General features: G+C 45.9%; 1 long non-coding RNA gene across 6 annotated transcripts in view; it reads left to right on the top strand.

Moving 5' to 3' along the window:
- The window catches only part of LOC105671804 (uncharacterized), a 179,667-nt gene that overhangs the window by 15,426 nt on the left and 145,867 nt on the right, over positions 1–18,374 (top strand). For all 6 annotated transcript variants that reach the window (XR_001100691.2, XR_010890698.1, XR_010890699.1 and 3 more), the window contains one exon: positions 4,581–4,872. This is a non-coding gene — a long non-coding RNA (uncharacterized lncRNA). The remainder of the gene's footprint in view (positions 1–4,580; positions 4,873–18,374) is intronic.

Here is an 18,374-nt window from a genome sequence, read left to right as displayed (position 1 = left end):
CTCCGGTTCCGCCTGACTGCGGGTGGACTGCCATTGTTCGTTGCCCCCCCGAGAGGGAATCTAGGACTATGGATGCATCCTTGAGAAACTTGCGCGACTCCCCACCGGAAATCGCCGAATCGCTCAAGATGGCAGCGAGTAAAGGATGGCGACCTTTGTCGTCTAGAATCATTTGACAATAGCAGATTTCTATTTGTCGTTTGAGTTTAGCTGAGAACAATTTTGAGAGAGTCGAAACAATTTCTTGTCGGTTGCTTCTCTGCATTTTATTAATGATAGCTATTATTCCAAGATCTTTTCGTCTAGATTTCTCGATTTAATTCTAAATTAGACCAGACCGGATCGTTAAACAAGGCGATTGCGAGTCGAGAGGAGGGCCGACTGATTAAATCCTCGTCTCGAGATTGCGGTCGACGGAAGAGGCCAGTTTTGACGCGATAGCGAACGCAAAAGTGAATTCTTAACTCGTTATCCCGCCGACCTCTCCTAACTCCGCTTGTGGTTGCGAGAGCCGTGAAAGTAACAACTGGTAGCGCCGATAGCAGCGTGCGTGTACGTAGACGTACGGGCAAAATAACGTGGTCGTTGGGGAAGTTGTATCGGGACCTAGTGTCACGACCGCAGCAGCAGCAGCAGCAGCAGCAGCAGCGGGTGGACCTTCGTGATCGGGGGCGGGAAGGGGGGTGAGGACGGCGGGGGCCGGGTCGGTAGGTAACACCGTGGCGATGCTTGCGGAGAGAGAGAGAATAGAGGGAATACGGCAGATAGAGGTAGCTTGGAGTCGAGTGCCCGGGGCTGAATCGACCGGGCTACACACAGAGCACACCCCAAGCCGAGGTCCCTCTCTTACCCTCTTCCGCCCCTACCCCTCTTTCTCGCGCTCTCTTCTCCTTCCCTCTCTCTAGCCGCGTCCCTCGTCGTCTCTTCCGTATGCGCGTCGCTCTCTCGCTTCTTCTTCTCTCTTTCCCACTTCGTTCCTCGGCAGGAATTCTCGCTTTCTCCTCCTCCTCCTCCACCGCGCGTCGCGCCCTCCATTCGGCTTTCTCTCTTGCTGCTTTCCGTTCCGTTCGCTTTCTCGTTGCTGCTCCGAGTGGCGTCGGTCCTCTCGCGGCAACCACCGGCGTTGCCTACCGGTCGTCGCCGTCGTCGTCGTCGTCGTCGTCGTCGTCGTCGTCGTCGTCGTCGTCGTCGTCGCCGTCGTCGTCGTCGTCGCCGTCGCCGTCGTCGCCGTCGCCGTCGTCGTCGTCGTCGGCGTCGTCGCCGTCGTCGTCGCCGCCGTCGTCGTCGTCGTCGTCGTCGGCGTCGTCGTCGTCGTCGTCGTCGTCGTCGTCGTCGTCGTCGTCGTCGTCGTCGTCGTCGTCGTCGTCGTCGTCGTCGTCGTCGTCGTCGTCGTCGTCGTCGTCGTCGTCGTCGTCGTCGTCGTCGTCGTCGTCGTCGTCGTCGTCGTCGTCGTCGTCGTCGTCGTCGTCGGCGTCGTCGTCGTCGTCGTCGTCGTCGTCGGCGTCGTCGTCGTCGTCGGCGTCGTCGGCGGCGTCGCTCGACCGTCATCCCCTCCTGCTTGGTTGATTCGCTCTCTCTATCAACCACCCACCGCGTCGTACCTTTTCTCCTTCCTCCTCCGTCGCCGACTACCCTTCGTCGTCCGTCGACGTGTCCGCCTCTTGTTTCGCGAGCGAGAGCTACCCAATGGCAAATGCAACTAGCAAGTCGAGGAGAGGATAGAAATGGAAGAGCGGCCGTACGTTCTTGTCGTCTCTCCCTTCCCGTTTTCTTTCTTTATTTTTCGTCGGCTCCTTCCTTCTTCTCCGTCTTTACGCACCACTGCTTTGATCCTCGTCTCTCTCCTGTCTCTTTTTCTCCTCCTTTGAATTTATGTACTCTCCGTTTTCCTTCTTCCGACCTTTCGCATTACCTCCGTAGTCGACGACCGACGTGTCGTGAACTTTGTGCTCCAGTTGCCGGTATGCATGAATTTCGGCTGGATTCGCCATCCCGTATGTCGCTCTTTTAATCCGTAGTCGTTGATTTTTTTTAGCATTTCTGCTGAATTTGCAATTTGTCATATTCCGACATGAATAATTTTTCAATTCCATCGTTATATACATATGACGCATGACACGCCAGATTGTTAGAAACCCGACAGATTCTTAACTAAATTCAAGAACTGGAAATGCCGACTGACGTATGAAGCGGAAAGCGTCCTCGAGAATCAGCGTTATCTTGCGATCTAGAGATCGAGGACCCTCGGGGGAGTCCGTACCCCGGTGATTAGGTGCATATCCAATCCGGGAGAATTCGCTTAGATCGCTGGATAGGCGCTCGAGAGTGAACCGCGCACTCGACGAGACCGAAAAGCGGCCGCGTTCCTCTCGCAATGGGTCTCTCGAATTCGTTTCCGGGGCCGCGGAGCAGGGGGGGCAGGGACGCCCGCACACCTCCCCAATCGACTGTCTATTTACCCGCCAAACAGCGGACGCGCGCGGCGCAAACGATAGCCCTCCTCCTCCTCCTCTTTCAGATTCACCCCTTTGAGCCCTCACTCGACCGGCGCCTCGCGCGCCTCAAATATTCCGCCGGGACAAAAACGGTCTCATTCCCATCTCAATCTATATTCGCACGTCCAACACACTCGAGATTATGAATGCGTGGGGTTAATGAAACCCGGGGAAGGCGTCTGCCTTTGCACCACCGAGCGGTCCACCGACCACCGTCACTCCGGCCCGATCCACTCTCTTCCTATCTCGTTTCTCAAGCGTATATACGGGAACTACATTCTCCACACCTTTACATATGCCCTTCGTTTCTTCCTCCTCAACTTGTCGCGTCGTATCGCTCGGCTCCGCTCGTTCCCGAGGCGCAAACACTCTGGGTTCGGTTTTATTTTTTAAAGAGACCGCGCGACCGGTCGCGTTATGTATACCATTACTTCGCATGAGAAAGTGTCTCTTCTCGCTTCGGGCAAGACTCGGACTCTCGACTCGTTCTTAGATTTACGGCTTGTCTCAGAATGCGCGTATATTTTCGGGAAAGATGGCTTCCTTTGAGAAATTAAAGTCGACTTTCCGTCAAAGTTTCGAGGCATGTTTTTTACAGTTATAAATAATCGCTGGAAATTAATTTTGTGAATTGAGTTATTCGAACAAAAATGCAAATTTATTCGTTTAATATGCGCTTTAATAGAATCTTGTTTTTTATATTGTACAATGATTTAGATCTGTTTATAATCGAATGATTATAATTATATTAATCGAATTAAAAATTATTATTAGAGTTTGTAAAAAAGAAATTAACGCGCTGTAATATAATATGTACATGTAACTTTCTCATTATATACATAGTTGTAACACAGCGCAACCACGTTGGAAGACTAGCACAATTACTTCAATGTATATCGACCGAGTCCTATTTGCTTGCTTTGCTCCATTCCTCTGCAGATGCCTCCACGTACAACGATAGAAAGATTTTCATATTCGTACAGTTTGTAAATCTTTTTTGCTACTTTTAGAAATCTATCATGTTCTGTCAATTAATTATTTAACATTTTGATACCAAATTACTTGTCCTTTCAATTTCCGAAACAAAAATAAAATTGATTCTTCACTCGTAAAATTTAAATGTACAATCATATAGTATTGTCATTAAAGCAAGTTCTACATCATTCGAAGAATATATTGCGAAGATTGAGAAATTTGTTGTAATCTGAAAAAGGAAAAAAAAGTCTGTTAGTGTTTTGCAACGCTTGCCGCGCATTCTCAGGCCGTAAATGGAAACCGAGCGATGGTCCGGGAGTTGAAACGATCGTGTCCCATAATTCGCCTTTCCTGCCGTAAATTATTTCGCAAAAAGAGACGAGACGAGGGACGCGGGGAGCAAACCGGAGGGGGAGGCATAGGGAGTACTCGCGGTTGCGGTAACACCGTTATTATATACGTACGAAATGGACGTCGACGCGCGGGGGGAATAAAATGGATGGAAAGTGAAGTAAGGTCATAAAGGTTTTTATTCCGGGGTGTTATCCTCGAAGTAATGCTCGTAGTAAACCACGGCAGCCCCGGGGATACCCTATCGATACTGGGCGAGAACTTTCTTCGGCGCTCTGTGCACCTCTTATGGCCTCGTGTGGAACAGGATAGACCTTGCATTATCGCTTAAACGCAGTAACGCTGTTCCTCTTCACACCTTTTCTTAGCGAGGGAAATATTTTTGTCGTCCGCCCGGTGCGGTATTCATTTTACTACGCGCCACGATTGTATAATGAATGCGCAGAGTGTTGAAAAAGAGACCGCAAAATTATATGAGTGAAAAAAATGCTTTGGCTCGTCATCACGCATTCAAAACTGTTTGATTCTCATTTTGCATTCTTTTCATTAGTAATTCTCTCCACAATATTTTTATTTTACTTTTTAAAAGAAAGGAAATAAAAAGGTAAAATATTAGTAATTATTTGGAATTATTGTTTAATAAGAAGTTACAAATAAAATCAGCAAAAATTACAATAAGCTTAATAATAATAATAATTATTATTTTCCATAATCCTGTTTTGACCGCTATTGCAATGTAATTGTATTTTTGTTTTGCAGATAAACTTCCGGATTACTTCGATGATAGTGAATCATTATATTCGCCTCGCCGTAATTTCGTTCTGTGGTAATATACATTAAAATGCGCGTTTCGAGTGACGTTAATGACGGGAGTTGCGTGTAACGTCGCAGGACAATTCGGTTCGATTCGCCTGCGACGTCGGGAGTGCCGTTTAAAATTACGATTGCGATTTTTATATTCGGAATGCGATTTTTATATTCGAACGCGTGTGAGTGCCATGAAAAAGCAGGAAGCTCAAAGAGCATCGGACAACGTCGGAGCAACATTATGGTAAGTAGTTTATTGCAAAAAATATGAAACTCTTTTTCAGTAATGGTGGAGGGATTAGTTTGATATGAGAATTGTCTTATGTGTGGAGCTATATCTTTTTATTTATTAAAATTATTTATTATTGCATTTTCAAATAATCACCATAATATTTTTTCTCAATTGATACATGCATAATACGAATGTTGATAAGATAATATCTGACGACTCGCGCGAGATTTATGAAGCTATTAATTCAGCTATTAATTCGGTCGGAATAATAAATGATTCTTATTTTTAATGCATACTCATAATGATTTGCTGGCATGTTTCCTCGAATGGATATCAGCTCTTACATCGAATTCGATACGTTCGACGAAGTTTTCTCTCTCTCTCTCGCTAAGAGGCTAGAGCTCGACCTGGAATACAAAAATAATGAGGGCCGAGTGTTTTGGTTCGATTAGACGACATCGATTTTTATCGCGACGCCCTCGGCTTCTCTTCCTTCGATGGGGCTTCTCTCGCGGCTATGCAAATACCGGGGGGTAGAAAAAATTACGCCAAAGTGCTAAACGATCGGTGAGGAGGGTGAGCGACGTACAGGCACGGTGTGCGTGAGTGTGCGTGTGTGTACACGCGCGTGCGAGCGAGCGAGCGAGCGAGCAAGCGGCACGGGGCCACCTTATGTCGAGTGGATGACTTCGAATGGCAGAGGGTGCGGGATTTTCAGGTCGGTATGCAAATAAGCCACTCCCGGATGTCTCGGGGGTTCGATTCAGTTTAAAATTATTGCTCGTGTCGGCTGGAATCATCGTTGTTGGCGAATCGTTGCGGACGGCACGTCATCCCGCGATCCGCTACCATCACAACTACAGCTTAAGCGAATGAAAACGATTTACATTATTGCCGGCGAAACGTCAACGTGCTCGTAGCAACGCGTGCGCTTCGTCGAGAGATTAATTTAAAAGAAAGAAAATAATCATAATGTGTTTTCGTGAGCGAAGCTAGCGAGTCTACTTGCCGATGCGCGGTTTATCATATCTCGCTCGTGCTCTGCTCGGGCACGAAGCTCGCGCGCGTGTGATATAAGGGAGCAAGACGATCGGAACTAATTACAAGATAAATGGATGCCGTGTCGAGTGGAGAGTCTACGAAAGATAAGAGAGGACGAGGAAAAAGTAGGAAAGAGCGAGACGGAAGGGGCGAACAGCTCCTTGAATGGTGATCAATGGCCGGCAGGATGGAAAGGACGGTATCGTCATTTATTGTTTCTAATAGCCGATGCCAGTTACTTCATCAGTTGCGTTCATTAAAATTACGTTAGAAATTGAATTACTGTAATTCAATTATTCGACGTCGCTGAAAATGGAAACATGCATTACAGTCTGATCAATAATTTTAATGATTAGAGTTGTGATTTATTTTATTTTACATTTATTATAATACTTTTTAAAAATATTTAATACTATTCCGAGTTAACCGACTTTGACACGTCTATTTAATATTTTTAAGAATTCATGTTCTGTCACGTTTGATACACGAGATATGTACTTCCTTATTCTCGCATCGGGCTGAGTGAATTTAAGAGAAAGGACACGCGATATCGCGCTGATTAGCGCGTCTCGTAGACAGCTAATCCCTTATAGCAGCACCCTCTGCGGCCTGCAAATGAATATTGATCACCGCGAGCGAGAAGGTCCGCCGCGCCGGAAAGAATCGTATCTCGAAACCGCAAGCGAGTGCCTCTAAATGGGAAATCAAACGGAGCGATCTCCGTCCGTTGACGACGTCGCTGCGCCGGTAATGAATAAAAATTATAATTACGTTTCTCATCGTCGTCGTTGGGGGAGGAGAAAAAAAAAGTAGTTAATCAATCACGAGTGAGGCACCCCGAGACGGGGTTTCGTCTTTCCTGTCGTCGGTCGCCCCTTTCCAATGCCAGCCCTTCTTACGGGTTTGCCCGACGAATGCCACTCACAGACCACGAGATCTCTCAGCAAGCTCCGCGAATAATTATAAATTCTTGCTTGTACAATTTAATTCACTTGCCGATTTACAAGTTCACGGCATGCAGGGATTTATAGGAGTTATTTATTCGAGCCATTATTTAAATTTTACATATATTTGCAATAAAGTAAGAAAATCAATTAGTAACTTATTGTTACCGCATATAGAAATTTAATAAAAGTATAGATTTGCATAGCAAAGTATAGGTTAAATATTAAAATTTAATTATAAATACGCGAGAATTAAAAAGCTGGTATAATTTAGGTGTCACATATACACAGAGACGTGTGCGCGCATATGCCTTGAGTCGATCATAAAATACGGCACGTAGGAATATCCTTTAACATCTTTTTTCAACTATTAAAAATTTATAACCGTTCGTGATTCTGCATCGTGTTTATGCAGAAAGTGGAGAGATAAAAATAAGGATAGTTAAATAGTAAAGTGTAGATGAAGAATTAAAATTAAGTTTGTAAATATACGAAAATAAAAAAAAAACCGAGTATACGTTTCGAGTGTGAAGCCTTCGAGAAAATTCGGAAATTTTAATTTGCGCTCAAAAATGTGAGAACGAAGTCGATTTACTGCGGGACATCGAATTTACATATCCTATCAATGAGACGGTTAAGACTTGCGCGGGAATGTAGGCGGGGAGGATGCAGGCAGTACACCGAGAGATGATCACGACGATGCGAGTTGGCGTTTTGTGCGCGGGATAAGGAGTCGAGTGAAACGAAGAATATGCAAACAACCGCGTTACACGCATCGCTCACCGCGCATCAAACGTTTATCGCGTGAAACCATAAGAGAGCAGTTGGCACGGATGATTCATGGTGGCTGAAGAGCGGCGGCGACGACGCGAGAGAGCAACAGAGAAAAAGGGGGAAAGGAGATAGAAGATGCAGAACGGGGGGGAAGCTTGCAGGAGAGACTACCGACTGTATATACCTACATCATGCAAATGGTTCCAATCATAAGCGAAGTCTATAATCGATCTATAAATCTGCTTATCGGGAGGAAAAGATCCGGGGAGTTGCGCGTCACAGCTCGCGGGGGTGGTGTCGAGTTCACCAACACCATCGCGTCTCGTACGCACTTAGTAACGATGGGATATACACCACTGTAGACAAATGTATCTTGTTAGCATACCATTTGTATGCATGGGGTTTTGTACTTTCTCTCGCTCGAAAATCTCGCTCCCTCTCCCTCTCTTTTGTTCGAACTCACTTATACGCCTTATATACGTTTAGCGATTGACTCCTCCGTAAAATCGAATGGCACTTGTGTCTGCTTGATCGACAATTGTTAACGACGGTTTAGGAATCGTTCGCGAACGAATCATTGTGAGCGAAATCGAATACGCTTTGTAGTATTTAATCGTGCGCATTTGAAGAGCAATATGATTTTTTTTTAGTATTTTGTTTTTTATTGTTTAAATCTATTTTAATTAACTTTATTACTGTGATAATATTTTCTTTAGAGATTTGCGGAAATTAGTATAATTAACTAATTATTTATCGCAAGACACGCACTCGGCCGATTAGTTGAAACAAGTAGCCGATTAATTACTCGAGTTTGTCAGAGCGGAACGGGAAAAATGAATGTCGTTTACGGCGTGGCGTCGAAGAGGAAAAAGACACCTTAAAGACGCCCTCCGATAATTATAGAAACTTGCGGGGCTCCTGGTTTCTTGAATATCAAAGCACTCGACGAAATAATCAGCGAACCAGAGCCGGGGCGAGCGGCCGAAGGGTTTGTTGGCCCACGAACAGAAGGGAGGAGAGCTTGCAGCCCGGCGATATTCTTTGCGTCATTATCGCGATTTAATTATGTCGAGTTCCTTTGAGTCTCTTAATTTGAGTTGCTTTGCTTTCTCCGTCTCTCTTTTTCTCCTTTCAATTGTGAAACGTAAATATTTTCGAGATGAGTTGCCGCGCTAATCAAGGCATTTCTTTTAATCAGGCATCTTCATGACGCGCGATTTATTTGTTTATTAATCTCGAAGCTTCAAGGTGTGACGTAATATGTCATTTTGAAAGAATTGAGAGCGAGATGATGCGGTTGTGAGACATTTAAATTGGACTTTTGCAATAAATTTCTCAAATTTATTTTTTTATACACAAGAACTCTTATCAGACAGTCGATTTCGCGCATGAGAGTGAGAATAACGTGAGTCGGAGGAAAGGCCGGCAAACGCGAAACCTCGTTTCTTACCGCGACTAGCTCGGGAGAGAGAAATTAATTTTAACTTTAAATTAAGACTCGTCCGATACCTGGCTGCCCCTTTGTTGCTGCGACCGACCGACGCGGGGGCTGAATCATCCGCGCGAGGGGACTAACGGGGGGAGGGGGGGTGGGAGGACAGAAGCCGGGAGGATGTCGAAGAAGAACAAGAAGAAGGGACGCGGTCGAAGTTTTCCTGCGCTTTTGTTTAGCGTTGGCGAGAACGTTAATAATAAAATAACGATCCCGCGGTAACGAGTTGTCGCGCGCCTCCTCGCGATATTCATCATCGATTTCTTCGTTCGGAATTGCGATTCGTCGTCGTCGTTGTCGTCGTCATCGTCTCTCGCTTGAACTTTCCACCCCGCGGCGAAATCGATATCTCAACGATGCGCGGGCCTGCCGAAACTTCACACGCGTACATATTAATCCATTAGATTCTATTACGTCGCGCTGTAGACAGTTTAATTTTTTGAAGACGGAAACGCGATATCTCTCATAACCATTATCGAAAACGTCGCGGGAAAATAGACGAAAACACTTGATAGATGATATAAGAAAAATAGACCAGAAGAAGAAGGAGGGGGGCACGGTTTGCGGTGCAGGGGGAGGTAGAACCGATGCCGGAGGTGGAACGAGGAGGAGGAGGAGGAGGCCATCGGTCAATTAATCAAGATAATGAGTGCCACCGAGTCAAGCCGTGAAGCACTAGTACGTAAGGAACGGAGACGACCGACAAGTGGGTGGCAGAAATAGAGGGCGGAAAACGAGCGGGAGGGACGGAGGGTAGCTCGAGGACGAAGAAGGAGGAAGAAGGAGCATCGCCTGGACGAGACATTCGACACCTCCGAACCGCTTGCCAACAATACCGAAGATGCGCAACTTGGCGGTAAACTTGGCCCGGCGAGGCCCCCCGGATAAGCTGCCCAAGGGTTGGTAGGGGGCGCGAGGAGGGGGCACATGATTAATTAATTAGCCCGGGCTAGTTAGGACGGCGATAGTAGCTCTACGCATAGTTCTACGTACATACGTATGTGTACGTGCTTTGCTTAACGTTATTGAATCGCGGCCGGATCGATGATCGCGCCTTCCTTTCTTCCTTCCTATCGACTTGACTATATCAAGTGATTCAGAAGCTGTTAAAACTGAGACTAAGCGCCGCACACACTCACTCACGCGCTTGTCTTGAAAGTTAGAAGATAAGTCTATCGGCGGACCTCCTTGTCATTTTTTTGTAGCAACTTTATCAAAGAAAACAATCTTTTCAAATTGCGTATTTAAAATAATTTTCCGAGTTTGTTAAAGATACAAGAATTTTTTTATTACTTGATTCCTAGTTCTTACTAGGAAATCTTTTGAGAATTTATCCCCCGATTTCGATGAACTTTACAGGACATTTAGAACTCGATTAGAAAATAATGTGCTGAAAAAATTAGCTTCCGAATGTTAATAGTTAAAAAGCTGTTCGTTGTTCACGGTACAAAGATAGCTTCTATTTGGTACATTTCGTGCTTAACATTCGAAAGCAAATTTTTTCAGCATATTATTCTTTAATCGAACTTTAAATGTTCTGTAAATTTCATCGAAATCGGGAGATGGATTCTCTAAAGGTTTTCTAGTTAGAGATGTATTTACATTAAATAATACGGTAGTTTTAATCTACAACTATATACACACACACACATATATATATATATATATATATATATATATATATATATATATACACACATACTTATACACGAAAACGTTATCATAATATTCGTTGAAATAATGACGTTCGCGTTTGTTACACCGCATCGTATTATTTCGTTGGTGTATCGCCGAGTCACCGTCAAGTAGTAGTCGCATGAAATATAGACTGGACAAACATGGCAACGGAGTGGTGGCCAGCCGTTATCGCAGGTATACAAGTGCGCAGGACGAGATGGCCAGGCGCACAATCCTATCTCGGCGATCCTATCGTTCGGCAAATATAACCCTGAATGACCAACCCTTTGGATATTAACTTTCCCAATGTCGGGCTAAACGCGTATCTGCTGGAGCCTCCACTTGATCCCGCAAGATCCCGGACGTTTACTCTAGATACCGGCAAAAGTACTCTCATGGAATATTTCTGGAGTATACTTCATTTCTTGTCTCGAAAAGTCGAGACGGACACGAAGAGTCGACTCGAACGATGAAGTAATTTCGCAATAATATTTGTTTTAGAAATTAAATCAGATACATTTCTTAAAATAAGAATTTTTATTGCACTTTAATTATTTAACGATCGTATAACAATGCATTAACTTTATAATTTTATGCAAGAATCTTTTACGTAGTGAAAAGTAGTAAGTAAACAGCGGTGAAACAAGTGCGCGAACGTATTTACGAATTCCATAGATTGATTGTTTCGATAGGAAACACCATCGCTTGCGCGTCACGACGAGCCGGTACGTTTCAGATCGGGGATCCACGAACTTGTATCCGGTAACCCAAGCTTCCCCTCAGATTCGTAGCTCTTCGAAACCACCGGTGTTCACGACGAGGGGGTAGCTGGATGGCTGCCTTGGATGTTGCCTAGAACTTGCGATAGTACAAACATAAGGCACAAACACCGTTAGAGTTGTTCGCGGACGGGGAAGCGGGACTTTCGGGGCGGGGTCGAACCGGAAGTTCTTACCCGGGAGAGAGAGAGAGAGAGAAAGAACGGTCGGGTAACGTTAGGTTACCCCGTTGGGGGCCACCGCCGGGTACAGCCGCTCCACGCGTCACGCATTAACATAATGCTAATTATCTTGCCAGCTCATTAGCGCCGGCAAACTGTCCGAGGAAACTCGGCCCCCTCCGAGATAAGAAGGGGGCGGGTTTGGGGTGGTTGGAGGATGGCGGATTGTCGTGCCAGGGGCTAGTGTCGGGCTCCTTGCACGTGCACCCGTTCGCTCGCCCGTGTGTACGCGTTTCCTTGTCTAAGGCTACCAAGATTAAGGTCTCCGTCTCCTGGCTTGGATGCCTTGACGTGGGTCCGCGTCGAGTTCGCGGAACTTCTCGGGAAGTGTTCGGGGTGCATCCTGACAACTTCCTCCCGCGTCGGGACTGCATTCGACGATCACATTTATCAAGCGCGCCGAATCGTCCTTTTATTCTGTCGGCCGACAGTTATTTAAGCAACTAGTTATCTTCCCGGTGTACCTTTTTTCCCAAAAATTACTCCGCGTATATTAATTATCGCGTATATTATTAATTTATCATCGGCATTCTTTTTTATTGATCCACGAAGAGTCTTACGGTATTTAGTCTCTTTCTCTCTTCTTGTGAACATATCGTCGCGTACGATTATATGTTTCGACGCGCATCGTTTCGTGACGACGCGGCGCTCCTCCTCGTCAGCGATACGATTAGATTTCCGAGGCGAGTCGAAGAATGACGGCTTTCGAAGAGAGCTTTAGCCCTCCGGTGTAATAACCGTAAAGTAGTAACGCGCTCGCCGACCATTCCCCGCGCCCACCGCCTTCACCGTTACCCTACCTCGTCTTGCACGCTCTTTTCTCCTTGCCTCTCCCTCGCGCGTATATGCGCGCTTGGGGGAAAGGGCAACCCCCGTGGAAAAATCATGGCTTTACGCGTCAAATCGCGTATGCATATAAAGCGGTATTATTTCGCGCGTTGACGCACCGCCGAGTGTACCTAACCGATATACCTATACGCCCTCGGTGTATATTATGCGGCGTACTATATTTATTCGCAGCCAGCCAGATCGCCATGGAAAACAAGCATTCTCTCGTGATTTTCCACCGAAGACAGAGATATCATCCCGTTTAATTTGTTTGCCACGTCACCGTAAATAAAAGAAACTGATTAATTTTCGAGGCGGTTACTAGAGTCAAACTAAAATATACAGGATGTTTTTGCAACGCACGGAACACTATAAAATAAAAGATTGAATTAAATTAGAAAATAAATTATAAAATTATAATATGATAAAGGTGAATTTGAATTATTGCGTAAATTGTGACGTTTATATTTTCTGTCTGATTATTTTCCATCGCAAGCGGAGGCGAGCGCGCGGATACTCGATGCGGCGTAGTATAGACGAATCTATTAAATGGAAAAAGTCGCTCGTCGCGGTTTTGCTGTCGTTGTTATCGACGTCATTCGTTCCACTTTCTTCGCCCCCTTTCCTTTTCCACCACCACGCCTTCTTCTCTCCCGCATCGTAGCGCAGATGCATCGCGAAAAGAGCTTCTGTCTCAAAGCTCGACGTCGGCCATTTTGCCTGCACTTGAATTGTTTCGGCCTTAATAGGAGTTGCGAGCATCCACAGTGTCACCTTGCGCTCCCTGCTTTTCTTCCGCTCCCTGCTTTTCTTCCGCTCCCCGTTTTCGCGACTTCGACGAGTAACGAGGGCGAGACATCGCTAAATACACTTTTATCGCGCGTCATAATGTTTATGCGCGATACATTCAGGAATGTATTGTGTATTCAATTTCAGCGTGCTTATTATTCTCTCATAAAATTTACAAAAGTACGTTTGCTCAAAAAGGAGACGCGAGAAGTCTTCATGCGAATAGACTTATCGAATTATTTCGTATGCGAATAGATCGATTCAGTTTCACTTTGGCAAATCTTTAAATATGATAAATACATATTTATCGTGCCAGGTGTTGCGGTGGAACCGATTAAAACCAAAGCCGATAGTTAAACTGTCATCGTGTCCGCCGGACGCGAAGCTGCGTGAATGTAACGAAAGCGAACTTGTGGCGGGTTGATTTATTCGTAGTTCGGAGTAACTCGTTACGAGTTCACTTTCCCTGGTCCTGGTAGTAGCACCACCGGACGACCAAGCAACCAAGGACTCTCCTACTCGCCGCTCGTTGCTCGTAGACGAGTGGTGCAGTCAGCCAAGCGACATCAAAGAGGTCGCGGAGCTTCCGTATAATTAGTGTCAGTCATATTTGCATATTGATTGAAGCGAACGTGTCGCTACGGCACTCTCGACTCACTGGCCTCTTTTCCCATGACGCCTGCGCTCGTTGTGCACCCTTAGAATCTTCTTTCCTATCGCCGAAGAGATCATCCTCGAATTATTATTTCGGTCCGCGCCGCCATGGATTTCATATCGATGCGTATCGGAAAGGATATTTTAAGAAATGCAAGTAAGAAGTTGTTTTCTTTATCTTATAAATGTTCAAGCAATTACGAGAATGTAAATTCCGGCGCTTGACTTATTCGAATGATCAATCTGACTCACTATTATTTGCGGTTGTTTTGCAATTACTCGATTACCTCGGCCGTTCCATTTAGACAGCCAAGACTATTATGGACTATTTGCGATTATTACAGCGTTGCTTTATTGTTTCCTTTACTCTAACGGAATGTAGGATGCCGCGAGCGAGCGCATTGTGAAATGCGCCGTCGCAGCGACAGTATGTTGCAATCTTGTTGTCGCAGTTACCGTGATTTATGGAAATAACCGGAAACTCAATGGAATTCCTACGTCTTACAGCTCTAGCCGCCAGCTATCGCCAATTGCGCATTTTTTTTCGCGAGTGAGCGCGGTAAATCACGATTTGTTGCAATCGTCCGCTCGACTCTCTCTTGCGAAGCATCGCGCGATTTTCGTACCTCACACTGCGATTCGTGCTATTTGACGTTTCAAAGATATATATAGCCGTAATCGTAGTAATCAGTATATTTAGCAATACATATTTCATTTTTGCATCAAAACTTTAGATGTTTCGGAGGAGAAAATAAGCACTTTGTCGGCAAAGTTTCTGTTTAAGTGAAAAAAAAAGAGAACTTGACCTCGCGTCTGCTTAAACCTAGTTTAGTCTAAAATTCGTGTAAACCCGTTAAAAAATTAACCGAGTTAAGTTTCGCGTTGAGTTAATTTAAAAGTTAATGCCGATACTGGAAAATGTGCACATCGGTTTCTTATAATCCAGTTATTATTCGGTTATCCGCTTCTTCGGCCAAGCGTTGCCCGTCGCGCACGTGCTGGAGGATGACGGGAGCATCTTGCCACGAGAAGTGGGTCGGAAAAAGCGTTCCACGGCACGACTCGCGCGCGCTGCTGCGCCGGACGGCTCTCGTTGCGGGATTGAGAAAGGGCGCGCACCCTTCCATTGCCGCATGCCGGCGGCTAACATATGAAGCCTTGGTGACTCCACGGTTTTGCGCCGTCGATTCAAATTCAACCCGGCACGGACGAAATCGGCGCGGATTTAAAAAAAAAGAGAGAGAGAGAGAACGGGGGTGGATGCGCGCGCGCGAGAGAGAGAGGACGGCCAGAGAATGGCAGAGCAGAGCGGGAAAACGGGGATAACAATAGATTGCAAGTCACTGGATAAACGACCGGGAATCGTTAAAACGCGAAGCGCTCGTGGCTCTATTTTGATTTTATATACGTCGCGTCGCAAGGATGGGCGGACGGGCGGGCGGAGTGATAAAGGACAAAAGTCGACGAGGGTCGCAGTTTTTAATTCGAGCGATGACTGTCGACATTTGTCCGCAACACAGCTAGGCTCTTTTTATATATCACTGAAATGCTTCCAAAATCCTCCTTGCTGCGGATTTTATGGAAATTTCGCGAGAGAGAAGGAAGTCACCCTTAAAAAGCTTAACAAGTCTCTCTTTCGTAAATGTACATACATTATAAAGTATAAAAAAATTGCGTCAAATTTTTAATAAGAAAAAATGACAGAATGTGATGACTGCGATTAAAAGAAATGTGGTAATTTTTCTCTACTTAATTCATACGTTATAATTATTGAAATATTTATATTCACTTTTCACGCACATACTCTCGAGCGCAAGACGGTGAGTCTTGTGAGTTTTTCGCCTTGGCGAGTTCGATACAGGAGAACGCCCGCGTCTTGACTAAGAGATCCCGCGGGATGTGCGCGAATTCGATGCCTGTGAAGGATAGCCGTGGGTCAGGGGCTATCACGGAGTTCCTCATCCTCTCTCGCCCTGGTTTTCTCTTCCCTCAAGGATAGATCGAGCCCTCGAGACCCCCTCGTCAGTCATGGCGAAGAGCCCCCGGGCGCATCTCTGCGCGCGGAAGCAAGACAAGTCTATATTTTTATTGATTTCGATTATGGGGGCCAATTCCATGCGAGTCGGAGGGACGACTCTCCGTCCGCTCTCCCGGGATGATCAATCGACTGACCGTGAAAATACGGCGAGACTCGTGCCCGCGAGTTGGAGTTCTAACTCGAGCGCAACGCGCAATTTACATCGCATTAGATGTAAACGAGTGCTTACATTCGGTCCCGATTTAGTTCGATCCTCTGTATTGCAAATCACCTTTTTCCAATCGGGTTCACCCTTCGTCCACGGCGCAATTTGGCGGCAGAAATTGGTCTCCGCTATCGTTATCGCAATTTTTCGATCGTGTTTCTGTATGCATATATATATTTCGCGGCCGGCGCGGTATGCACCGGCAGTATGCGGTATTTACAGGACGGTGGGCGCACCACCGGCCCGATTCAAAATAAGCAATTGACCCACGATACTCTTTCTCTCCCTCTCTCTCTTTCTCTCTTTCTCTTTCCATCGCCCTCCCTGCCTCCTTCCTCCCTCCGACTGGCCCCGCGCGCCCATACCCCTCAGGTCCCACCCTCTCTCGCCTCCTCCGTCTCTCACTCTCGTGGTAACAAAACCCGTTCGTTCGGTGCGCCAATATGCGGCTAATTTGCACAACAAATAAAGCTTATTCTCCGGATTTGCATGTGTTTGAACTGCAGTGTAATTGGGTGGTACGCTCGGCTCGGCGTTGTCCACTCTCTCCCTCTCTCTATCTTTTGCTCTGCCCCTCTTTGCTCTTTCTCTCTCTCCACCGTTCTCTCTCCCTCTCTCTTCTTCTATCCCTCATCATTCCTCCCTCCTGTGACACCCCCTTCCCCCTCCCCCCCTTGATGCTGTGTACAACCAACAACGCGGCGATCGACGGATTTCGCAATATCGGCACCGAACTCGCGTTAAGTCGTTACTCGTGCCGTTGCGGAAAGTCTCTGATACTCGCTGATCGTCGCGAGATCGAAGTTTGTAGTAAAATCTTTTCATTGCTGTCTCTCTGTCAACTAATCAACTATGAATCGCACAGACCTGTTTGTGACTTTTTCGAAAAATACGGTCACTAATCAGGTAACGGATATGATTAATACGGATATGATTTTTATTAACTATTTGGCGCATACAATTTTAGTACATAAAATGACAAACATTTTCTGTCGAGTCGTAGAATAAACCACAATCAGGATTAACAATTTAATGATTCTCTGATAACGTCTCTCATAACGTTTTCTCTGTCCCACATCCACGATGTTATCGATGATTTTTATCGAGCTCTCGCGATAATTCGAGGCGCGTTCGAAAGTGCGGCGGCTCGGAAGTAGTTCTCGTTACAGAAGACGATTATTTCTGGACGGGCTATGAAGTAAGTGCGTGCCGATCATCGACATCGTCGGGTTGCTACCGCCGCTATTCGTGACCGAGACCGATATTCGTGCGTAAAGAGAAAAAATGGCGAACCCCCCTTCAAAATGGCGAGTCCAGCACGCGCCGAGATCGATTGTCGGATATGAGAGTTTCGTAGCAGCTGCGGCGCACCACGACAGACTTCCGACAGAACGAACGATCGACGACCTCGCTTTCAAAATGGCGTGGATTCGGCTACTGACTACCATGTCGATGTTTTTCACACTCGAGATACGTCCTTCACTCTCTCTCTCTTATACCTGTTTTTGTCATTATTATTGAGCATGTATAATAATTCTATAATAACGACACAAAAGAAGAGCATTAATCTTATTTGGAAAAAAAAGGATTTTTGAACTTTCAATATTTCTCTTACGTCAATTTTAGCGCGTTAATAAATATCTTTATAGAATCTGATAGAATAATATGCTATTTTTATGATTCTAATTTGTGAAATTGATACACACACAATCTTAAAACTTATTATAATTATTATACATCGGCATCGTTTATTCCCTCTTTTAATCGCTCAATCTGAGAAGCGATTTCATCGTCCGCGTTCGATTGAAAATCCCGATTTTTCACTCGATACCCGATCTTATCGACTCTTCCGTACACGAGAACGGGAGCGAGCGAACAAGGTAGAGCGGCGGGTAGTCAGCTCCAGACAGGAGCATCATGCCGGCGCGCGGGGCGTCGCGGGGCGTCGCCGGGCCGGTGTGTCGGTATAAAGTGATAGTGTGCAATGAACTTGTAAACCAGTGACTGAGCATACAATGGCCGACGACGAACAGGGCTTTCGGCCGGTTGGTGACGTCATCACTTTGTGTCCC

Source organism: Linepithema humile, chromosome 6, assembly GCF_040581485.1.
Source record: "Linepithema humile isolate Giens D197 chromosome 6, Lhum_UNIL_v1.0, whole genome shotgun sequence".
NCBI classification, from domain to species: domain Eukaryota; kingdom Metazoa; phylum Arthropoda; class Insecta; order Hymenoptera; family Formicidae; genus Linepithema; species Linepithema humile.
This window is presented reverse-complemented; position numbering and strand designations above follow the sequence as displayed.